Raw genomic sequence first — 11,733 nt, 5'->3', positions numbered from 1 at the left:
GAGGGCAGTGTCACTGGCCCTCATATGTGGGATCCGAACTGGGGCCCTCTGGCATCCCAAGCCAGCTCTTAACCAACGCGCCACTCGGTCAGCCCAGAAGTTTTATTTTATTCTGCAAGCAAAGCTTTTTGAACAAGGGAGTAACATGGGCATCGATGAAGGGCAAAGCTTTAAATAGTGACAGTAATAATAATAATAACAATATAATAATAATTCACCGGGGGATGGATTTTCAAATTAAAAAGCATTCAAAGATGAACTCAAATGGCATCTTTAACATTAAGTATGCTTAGATGAACTTGGGTCTGTATCTAAATTTAATAACACAGTTGAATTTCATATACCTTTCATTATTGTATGAATATTTAAAATTTTCAACAATAGAGAAAGACACAGAAACCCATCCAAAAACCCAAGTGTCTGTTCTTTGGGTGGGACTGGAGATGGAAGCATAGCACAGTAACCATTGTGATCATCCAGTTATATTAACCAAGAGAGCAAAAGGCAGGAAACAAGTTAACTATCCATCACAAGGGAACTGGCTAAAAAAAGTATGGTACAACCATGAAATGACAAACTATCCAGGCATTTAGAAAGTGATGTACAGGTATATGTACTCATATGGAAACATGACCACTATACATTATTAAGAAAAAGAATTAAAGAACAGTACATAGAAGATATCATTTGCATTAACAAGAGGATATATTGGTTTAATCATATGAAATTGTTGATGTTCAACAATTTCTAACCTATAAGAATGACAATTTCATGTGGTTCAACATATATATATATATATATATACATATGCTGGAATATGTTCAGAAAAATTTCTGAAGTTAACACAATAAACCCTTAGTGATGATTACTTCACAATAGTATTAGTTGGTTGAAAAATTTTTCACTTTTCGGATTTATTTTACTTTACAAAAGACTTTTCAGCTAATGAAGTCCACTTTCTCTGATTCCACACTCACCCTGTAACTTCTGGATGTACAATAATTTTGCCTACATTGGAAGGAAACAATGATCAGTAAACATGATTATCTTGTGCTCTTGATGGGTATATTTCTCACTATAAAAGGCATAAAGAGGATTTCTAAAAATATAATTTGAATCATGAAAACCAAGTAGCCATTCATTTTAATAAGCCTCTGGTTCAGTGCTATTAAAGGCAGTGGAAGTTACCAAGTAAAATGACTCAGAAAGGAAAATTCCTGATATTCATGAGAGCTTCAACTGAATCAATGCGTTATAGTTTCACTATAATTCTCCTCTTGTTCCATCCTTATTGAGGTGATTCAGAAGCTATAAAATTTTTTGGCCAATTATTTCAGGATGGCTTTTGTAAGCATTGAAAGAGAACACCTTTAATTGAAAAAAAAAACCACCAAAAAACCACAGCTCTATTGAGGTATATTTTACATAAAATAAAATTTACCAGTTTAAAATGTACGGTTTCATGAGTTTTGACAAATGCATAGTCATGTAACCATCACTACAATCAAGATACGGAACAATATTATTTTTTTAAAAAGTTCCCTTGTGCTTTTTTGCAGTTAGTACCTTTCTTTGTCACCTGGCCCCTGAAAACTACTGATCTGTTTTCTGTCACTGTGGTTTTGTTTTTTTCTAGAATCTTATAAATGGAATCAAATGGGAGGTAGCCTTTTTTTTTTTTTTAAGATTTTTATTGGGGGATTGGGGGAAGGGGAACAGACAAGTTGCTATCCTTTTGTTCTTCAGTCTGGTTGTGGAGGACGTTGCTTCACTGGCCCAAGTTGGCACCATCATTGTGCTCTTCCCAGTCGAGGCAGATCAGTCGCCGGCTTCTGGACGGCCACTCACGGTGGTTGCTGGCCGCTCACGCTGGCTGCTGGCTACACACAGTAGCCCATGGCAACCCACCAGCCATCGCCGGCGACTCATGGCAGCCCAGCTCCAGGTTGAGCTGTTGTTCAGCATCTTAGCTGTAGAGGGCAGTGTCACTGGCCCTCATATGTGGGATCCTAACCGGGGCCCTCTGGCGTCCCAAGCCAGCTCTTAACCAACGCACCACTCGGCTGACCACTCGGAGGTAGCCTTTTATGTCTGACTTTCACTTACCATAATCTTTTGGATTCACCCATGTTGTGTGTCAAGAGCTGTTCCTTTTTATTGCTGACTAACATTGCATTGTATTTATAAATCACAATTTGCTTATTCATTGACCTTTGATGGACATTTGGATTATTTTGTTTTTGCCTATTATGAATAAAGCTGCTATGAACATTCATATACTGTAAGTGTGTGCTCATGTTTTTCTTTCAAGTAAATACATAGAATATACCGGGGGTGCCAAAAGAGATATATACATGACTTGTATTCATCTTTTGTTATAGGTATATATTACTACAATTTTAATAAGGTTTTTTCCTTTCTTAAAATATGTATACATTTTTTTGGCACCCTCTGTATTTACATAGCATTGTAAATACATTGAATTAAATTGTAAGTGTATGTTTAACTTTAACTCCTCAACTCTTTGCAAAGTGGTTGTATCATTTTGCATTAGTGAGATCAATGGTGAGAGTTTCAGTTGTTCTGGGTGCTTACCAATATTTGGTGTTGTTAAATTTAAAAATTTTAGTCATTCTAGTAGGTGTGCAGTGTTATCTCATTGGTTTTAATTTACATTTCCCTAATGACTAATGCAGTTGTTTACCTTTTCAGATTCTTGTTTTTTTCCTTTGTATTCTTTGGTAAAGTGTCATTTCATTCTTTTGCCCATTTAAAAAAGTGGGTTATTTGTCTGAATAACAATCCTTTGCAAGAATGTGTTTTGCAATCTTTTTCTCCTAATCTGTGATTTACCTTTTCATTTTCTTAAGAATGTCTTTCAAAAAGCCAAAGTTTTTAATTTTGATGAAGTGCCATTTATCAATATTTTCTATTTGTGTCTTCTCTAAAAAATGTTTGTCTAACTCAACGTCGCAAAGATTTCGTCTTATGTATTTTTCTTATGATGTGAGATAAGGGTCAAGGTTCATTTTTTCCCCCATATGGATATCGAATCTCTCCAGAACTGTTTGTGGAAAAGATCGTCCTTTCCCCATTGAATTAATGTATTATTTTGCTAGGGCTGTCACAACAAAGTACCACAGACAGGGTGACTTAAGCAACAGAAATTTTTCTCATAGTTCTGGAGGCTAGACGTCCAAAATCAAGGTGTCAGCAGGGACATGATTTCCATTAAGGCTCTAGAGAAGAACCTTTCCTTGTTTCGTTTGGCTTCTGGCGGCCCTAGGCATTCTGAATGAATGAATGACTGCATGAATGAATTCTGAATGAATGAGTAAATGAGTTTCCAATGACTAGATGACTTAAACTGCCAACACAAGCAAACAGATGCATGCATAGTACTGCTCATGGAAGCATTGTTTCATATAGTGAAAACTGGGGGTAAGGTGGAGAGAAATATCTACCAGTAGATCAGCTAAGTAAATTATAGTACATTTATACAATGGCATGCTATACAGCCATCACAGGTGGTAATGTAGATTTGTATTTATTGAAATGACAAGTTATCCAAGATATTATGCAAAGTAACAAACAATCCTCAAAGCAGAACTTCTTGAATGGGGTGTACAGCCTATCTCCATGATGTAAAATTATATTCATGTATCTTGCATGTATGTATGTAAAGCTAGGTATCTAGAAATTATCAAAATGTTAGCAGTGATTTTACCTACATGGTGGGATTTCAAGTAATAATATTTTTCTTTGTAGTTCTTGCCTTCTTTAATCATTTTATGGTGAGCATGTAATCATTTTATTTTGATAGTTACATATAAATTGTCTGGTCACTGGAAATTCACTCATTAATGTAACACAAATTGAACTTCTACTCTGTTTCAGGCCCCTCTAAACCCTAGAGCATGCAGTAATCTTTCTTCCTTATGGGTTATATGCAATCTTATTCTAGAACTGTTTGGAGCTGACCACTCCATTTACTTCTTTTCACCTGAAGATAAGAATGACCTGATGAAACAAGGTACAGTTTGAATGGCATGTTCCAGAATGCCTGGCACTGGGTGGATTCACTGAATGTTAATTGCCTCCCTTCTCTTCTTGAAAGTACCATTTCTGCTGCACTGTTATCACAATGAAATCCAACAAGGGTCTATTACTATCAACTATCACTGTTGAACCAATGCCGCTTGACACTTCTGCCTATCAGATATTCTTTGAAAGTTGAGGCCAATTGTAGATGTTCAGTAAATATGAGTAAATGTTACTTTCCTTAGCAGCTTTCTGAATACACTGTCAGAACAGATGTCATTTTCCAATGAGGAGACCACAGGAGGTACAGCATTCAGAAGAATGGGCTCCATTCCAAGTGCTAATATTTCCTCTTGGCTGAACAGTGCTTCTGAAAAATTTCCACAGGAGAGTGATGTGAATCAAGGTGGATCTGGTGGTGTAGTCCTATATCGCTATTGAAGTCACCAAATGCCTTTGAACTCACCTACATTATTTAAAAATTTTGAACTTTGAATTCTATTCCACATCTTAATATATTTTTAAAATAGCATCTTTCTTTAATAAAAAAATTTACATTTTTTCTCTTTCAAGTCAAATTGATGCTTAAGGAAGGTAGACCTTGTTTATCTAGCCTCGTATTCTCCCTTGCGTACCCTAGGTTTCTGGGAACCCCAATTTGAAAAGCATAGGCTCTACTATTTTTGCTCTTTTTTTAATTAAAAAGTTTTCAATTTTAGTTGATATTCTGTATTATATTAGTTTCAAGTATTACTATTTTTGTTCTTACCCACACTTAAATAAGGACAAAATTCTTCCATTTAGCTTTTCAATACCTTGAAATTACAATGCAGCGCAGGGGCCCCACGCTGCTTTGCTGATAGGAGGAAGCAGCTGTATTAGGATTTTTGCTGTAATTAATAGAAATTTACATGAGCTATGCAAGTTAACGGAAAGAAAAAGCTGAAGGCTGACTTCATTATAAGGATATGGGGCATTTCAGAGCCCAGGGAACAGAAACCAGAAGTATGTCTGGACTCAGTCTCTGCACATTTCCTTCTCTCGCCACAGATCGGCTCCCATGATCCTCTGTGCACGAGTCATGTGGCCACCATTAACCCTGAATTTACAGGCAGCAGTTCCAAATGTGTAGGAGATTGACACAGTCAGTCTCTTGGTCCCACATCCCCATGGAATGATCTGGTTGCTCTATCTGCTATGTCTAGGAAAATAATGTTTGCAGTACAAATATGGCCTCCTGGGGCCCATCCGGCCATGAGGCGTTCTAGTTGTTCTCCCCTAGAGAATAGGGAAGTGTAAATTAGGCTGACACTACAAAGGGCAAAATCAGAAGCAAAGGCCTACTGGGCTTTTAATGGAATGAGTTTCTAAGTGAGTAGAGTAGAGATAGCTAACTGAAGGATCTTTTTGTAGAAAATGGATCTGCTATGAAGAAAATGGTCCAGTTATACATGTTTACAAGCTATAAGAAGCCTAAGGCTTGTAAACATGTATAACGATGACTGACCTCTTAATAAATTAAAATATTTTAATAAAGATCCAATTCTTGACTCTCCTGAATAATTGCATGTAGTTTTTAAAAATTCAGATGAAATTTAGGGTCTGTTAAAAAAATTAAGGCAAGTCCTAATGAGAGCTCCCAGGAAATTTTGGGGGACTAATTAAAAAAATACCTGATATTGTACACAAAGGGGAAATATATGTATCAGACAGCCACTATGGTCCCACTTTTGGTTTGTTGTGCTTCGGTTATCACTCTGCACCTGCAATATAAGTGGTCGAACAAAAATGGGCAAACATTAACAGAAATTATCTCTTTTTTAAAACACTTCACTGGTTCTAAACTCCTTTATATGATCTATTAAGCCCTTCATGACATCTCCTCCTGACTCCTTCACACACCCACTCACCCACTCACTTCTAGTTGTTTTCCAACATTAAGTCATGGCCTACTAGTGGGGTTGTAAAATCAATTTAGTGGGCTGTCGCCAGTATTTTCAAAGAGTGGAGGATAATACAATAGGAAACAGAATATGTGTGGGGCACAAAGCATCATTTTGTGAAATATAAGTTTCTGATGTATGTACATGTGCGTCCGTGTACGTGTGCCAGATCATGCTGTTAGATTATATTTCTTTCTATAGGTTATGATTCAGATGTTTGAAAGCCACTGCTCCAGGTGCAGCCTCTGATCTTCCTGCCCTCTTTCAGAATTGCATGCCTCTACACACACAAAGTATTTTTCCTTGTATGACTGGCAAACATTGACTTTGGTGTTTGAGCCCACTCAGGCATCATTTCCAATGTGAAATCTTTGCCCATCTCCAGATTATCAGCAATTGGTTACACAAACGTTTTTCACAGACTCAGTCTGTAAGTTTTGGAAAGGACTGTCCATGTCCATTTTTGGATCTTTGGTGTTTAGCAGAGTCAACTCATCAGAGCTTATTAAATATGTTACTGAAGCTCTAAGCTCAATGAGCTGCTATTTACTTTTCTTATACATTTGAAGCCTGAAAAGGAGTCCCTTTAAACAAAAGTTTAAAACATATTCTGCCAAAACTTATTTTATTATACGTTACTTTACTCGCTGCAATTATATTCATTTTACATTAAGGTAAAAAGAAAAATAGCTAGAATAGTAATTCATCTCCAAGAAAGCAGTTTAAAATTGCTGTTTTTATTACTTTTATTTGCTACCAACATTTTTATTGTAAGAAATACAAAAGGCATGGCAAATATACAAACCATTCTCTCTTTGTGCTTTCATTTAGCTTGTGTATAAGTGAAAACAATGAACTGGACAGTGATATTTCAACACCAATTCTTAAAAAACAATAAATTCAATTATCTGACAATAAATACCTAAATTTGCATTCTAGCACCCAGTAAGACATCCAGTTTCCAAAGGATTATTGATCTGTAACCCTCTGAATTTTTTGACACGTTACGTTTGCCACTGCATCAGTCACTATTGGCAGTTCTGCCTCTCCAAGTAAATCTTAGAGTCAGGCGGATGCTAGCATAGCTACCTCAGACCTTAGAAACCCTGGGTCATACATAAAGCATCCCTTACTTGAGCTACTTTTAAAAACAGACTGCTAATGACGGGGTACTTAATGTAAGTTTTGGTGCTCATTGGATTACATATTTTACATTACACAAACATCTACATTTCTATTTTCTTCTTCAGGTGGAAAGAATCTAGATCATCTGACCTGTATTTTCATCTACGTAAAGGGAGGGAAGCAAGATCATTCAGCTCAGGGTGCCATGAAGATAACTGTACAGATAAGCTTTACTTCCTTTTGGGGGGGAGGGGCCTCAGGAGGACCTTCTTTATGAATCGGAGGGATGGTCACTAGAGTGAGACGGCTCTCCCCATTCTGCTCCTGTCTTCCCTCGAGGCCATTTCTCTTTGAGGGCTAAATGATCCGGTTATGTAGGGGAGGTCCCTGTTTTCAGAGAGCTGCACTGCGCCCACACTTGGGGAGAGCACAGGATGTATGTACTCTGTGAGGAAGGATACTCAGGTGAACTTGCCAGGCCACTTGTGTGGTCACTCTCCCTCTTCTGAAAGAAAGAGAAAGCAGCACAAGCAATATTTAACACCAAACCATCTGCCAACGTTTTTGTAAAACTGTGTTCCAGGCAGTGAATTTCCACTGCTTCTTTGACCTGATGAACCCAAAGCACCAAAACAGAGCATTGTAGCAATATGAGCAAACGGAATGAGAGTAATTTTGCACCTTTAAGGAACATGCACCCTTATAAGTCTGTACCCTGATATTAAAACAGCGGAATGAGTTTCAAGTATGAAGAAATACAGTAAAAGTTCAGCCTGTAAATGGATAGAAAACAGCAGCCTGGAATGTGGTGTATATTCTTGGTTAGTTATTCTCTTTGTACCACAGCCAAAACTGAATGCTCTGTAGAATGACTGGGTTTAAAAATCAAGATATACACAAAGATGCCACAGGGCATTTGTGATTGGTGTCGTGAGTACACTCTGTGCCCAGCACCAGGAACCTTCTCTTGATGACTGCGGCCAGCAGAAGGTCAAGTAAGGATGGTGGCCAAGCCTGAGCAGACGCACCTGTGATGCCTAAAGCATGACTCATGATGTCCCTGATGCCCAAGGGGGCAGTATTTGGGGATGGAGAGCACCATGTGGACTGGCCAGGATGGGGGCAGGGAGCACTTCAGAGGAAGGGAAGAAGGGATACTGAGGATGGGCTAGTTGTATTGGTTACCCTGGGCTGCTTCACACAGTCTAGATTAGTATCTGACATGCACACGCACAATCTCTACATCTCCAGAACCATGATTTCAAACACAGAAACCAACACATCAAATGTACAAGATTTTTTTTCTATGTTTAGAACATTTTGTATTATAAAGCAAAAAACAAACAAACAAACAAAAAAACAGCAACTCACTGGGTATGACATCCTTGCTGAAACCTAGAAGAAGGTATTAACTAGGCCCTATGGGAATGCAGAAACACTAATACATTTTACACATCTCAGAAATGATAATCCTATAAGACCCTCTAAGTTCTAACCTGTACTCTACGGGAACCAATATTGTGCTTTTCTTAATACATACAGCTCTTCTATACTAAACACTTGCCATTTAACCTTCAGCTCAAAACCTAAAATACCAGAAATGCAACAAGGTTGTGAGGTGGTTGGGAACTGTTGGTTGTTAAAATCCCACTGTTGACTATTGTACATGCAATCCTTGTTTTTATTACTGGACTGCTTCTGTACAAAAACCAAGTTACTTGAAGCACGGAAACTTGGACTTCTCCATCTGACACATTCAGGAAGCCTCAAGGCACAAGCTGACAGTTCTGTTTCTACAGAAAACGTGCACATTGCTTTCCTTTCGACAGTACTACCTGTTCCCACTAATGCACACAACACCTATGAGGGCCATAGATCACATGGGGGAAGCTTCTTCTCAAGGCCAGACAAGAGCCACTGCTCAGGCGCCTGTCTCTGCCTAGTGCCTACTCCGATGGCCATCTGGCAGAATTCCTAAATTAAGGCAGTATCGGATGTTTTTCTATCTGTAGTTTTTATTTTTGTTGTTATTTTCACACTATACTATTTGCATATTTGACAAAAGAATAACTACAAAGTCCTTTGCTTTAATGCCTTTATACATGATAAGACACCTAGACACAAAACAGTATACTTATGTACTTAAATTCTATTATCATGTTAAAATGCATGCAGCTTATTGGGGGGCTTAGTCTAATTTTTATTTTCTTAGCTCCGTCAAGACAATGATTAAGAACATTAAACCCATATTCTTCTGTGGTCTGCTTAAGTTCCACTTTCACAGGACTAGTGTGATACAGAAATAAATAATATAAATGAATAATAATAGAAATAACTTATTCAAATGTAGAACAACTTGAAATAGAAACTTCCCACCTTGTTAAATGCTAGGGGTAGTTGATGCTATTCATTCCATGTATTAACTAGTATATTTCTTGTCATAGCAAAATAAATGAATGCAAAGTAAGTGAGGAACTACAGGCATGTGGACATGCAAACACAGGACCAAAATGAGAAGATATATAATGCACTTGGGGGGCACGGTTCAAGAAATGTATTGTTGCTGGGGTCTATTTATTCAGAGACTTCAAGGCTAAATTCAGAGTTGCTGGTGATCACAGATCTATTGCTAGCTATACATATTATTGCATTTCATAAAACTTAAAATCAGAAACTTCCAAGTGAGGGTACAAAGGATATCTTGAGGACTGTAACCTAAGCACCTCAACAGAATCTGGCTAGAAACCACAGAGAGTTTGAAATTAAGTAAGTGAGTGGCTCTATGCCTGCTGATTAGTGCTACAGCCATAGTTCTTGGTAGCAATATGTACAGTTATGTGCTCCCCTTTAAGAAAAATCTACATTTGATAATCCAAACTCCTGAAATAGAGAAGGGTTGATTATTTGCTGGACAAAACAATTCACACGAAACTTCCTCTAAACAGGAAAATCCCCTGCTACATTAGATACTTTGCTTACATACCTTTAATTACTTAAAAAAGAAAAAAGAGAAAGAAAAAAATTAAGAAGAAAAGCGTTAGGAGCTTTTGCCAACTAAGGATGAAGCAGAAAAATAAAAATTTGAAACAAAGCTTTCCAGGCATATCTTGTGCTATCATATAAGTAGAATGATAGAAAATAAAAAAATAAAAAAAATCTTTCCTGTAATCTGTAATCACACATTTTCTCTTAAAAAAACAACAACAAAAAAACAAAAAACACTGAGCTTAGAGCTTGAGAGATGCCTGATAGTTTCATACAGAGCATCTCCTCTTTATACCCGAACTTTCGGAGAATTCTGTTGTACTTATTTATGCACAGAAGACACCCGTTTGCTTCTAGGGACATTTTACTTCCTAAGATTGCAGAACAGATGCCTCTGAGGCAGCAGCAGGGCACATGGACCTCGGACAGTTTCCCGCCGGGTCTGTATATCTTTTCAGCACTAACAGGTGAGCGGTGGACGGGGCCCTGCCAGCTCCGCCCACTGTCACTCTACTGCCAAAGGGGCGGGGTGACGGTGCAGCGCACCCGGAAGGTTTTCAGGTGGGAGGGAAGATTTAAACACGAGCAAATAGAATCCAGATTGGCTCAACTGATAAAACTCGAGGTTTGCATTCGGCCTTAAATTGTAAAGTACTTCAGCGGGATTTTAAGCAGAGGGATGAGGCCGACGATTTCTCGAGTTTTTGACAGCCCTTGGTGTGTGCGGTAGTTTGATTCAGTATGAATTACTGAGACTTGCCTGCTGGCTACTTTGTAGGAAAGTTAAGCAGGCAATGTTGAATTTCTACCTCTTAGAAGGAATAAACTGCCTTCTGTTAGGTTGTGCTAAGGAAATTCGGAAAAATATAATTTCCTTCTTCCTAAAATTCAGGGACACAACTGAGGAAAGTGACTTCTAAAATTCACTAAAATCATTTTGGGGTTATTGGGTCTCTGAGCAGACCCGAGAATTAAAACATAAAAGAGTGTAGAGATGTCTGTATATGTATCTAAAATAGAGTTGTCACAGAACTTGACAAGTGGAGAAATTCAAGGCTTGTGTAGGTATACTCCTAAATTATTACAGTCATATGTTTAGACAAAATTTTAAAAAATGAGGATTTCTTGTGAATTTACACTTGTGATTATACAAATGTAAAAATTACTAGGTCTTTTAGTATGTCAGGGCTGTTTTGGCATAGCCAATTCTTTAGAAAAAATAGTTCTGCCATTTAATAACTGATGGGCTACTTATTTTGTTCATCCGGTTTTTTAATTAGGATTACAAAAAATTAATCAATGTCTAAAGGCAGCCATGGTAGGGAAAGTGACAGCAGCAGACAGGGGATTTGGTATTTTGGCTGGGGACACTGGAGGAGTTTCATACTCTTAACAAAAGTATCCTGTTCACAGATGAGTGTTGCCTTTTTAGAATTAAGCCTGCCCATCTTTGAAACTTCTGCACCTAGAAAAGTGAGGTAATTAGGTACCTCAAAAAATGTTTCTTAAATAAATGAATGACTAGACTTTCTTTATGCACTTAAATGATCAAAGTGAGTGTATTATCCAACCGCAAGAACAATCCACTTGCAGACAATTGTTTAAAACCCAGCTAACAACTAAAATATCTAAGTTACAG

The sequence above is a fragment of the Hipposideros armiger genome, unplaced genomic scaffold (assembly GCF_001890085.2).
Source record: "Hipposideros armiger isolate ML-2016 unplaced genomic scaffold, ASM189008v1 scaffold_737, whole genome shotgun sequence".
Lineage (NCBI taxonomy): Eukaryota > Metazoa > Chordata > Mammalia > Chiroptera > Hipposideridae > Hipposideros > Hipposideros armiger.
This window is presented reverse-complemented; position numbering follows the sequence as displayed.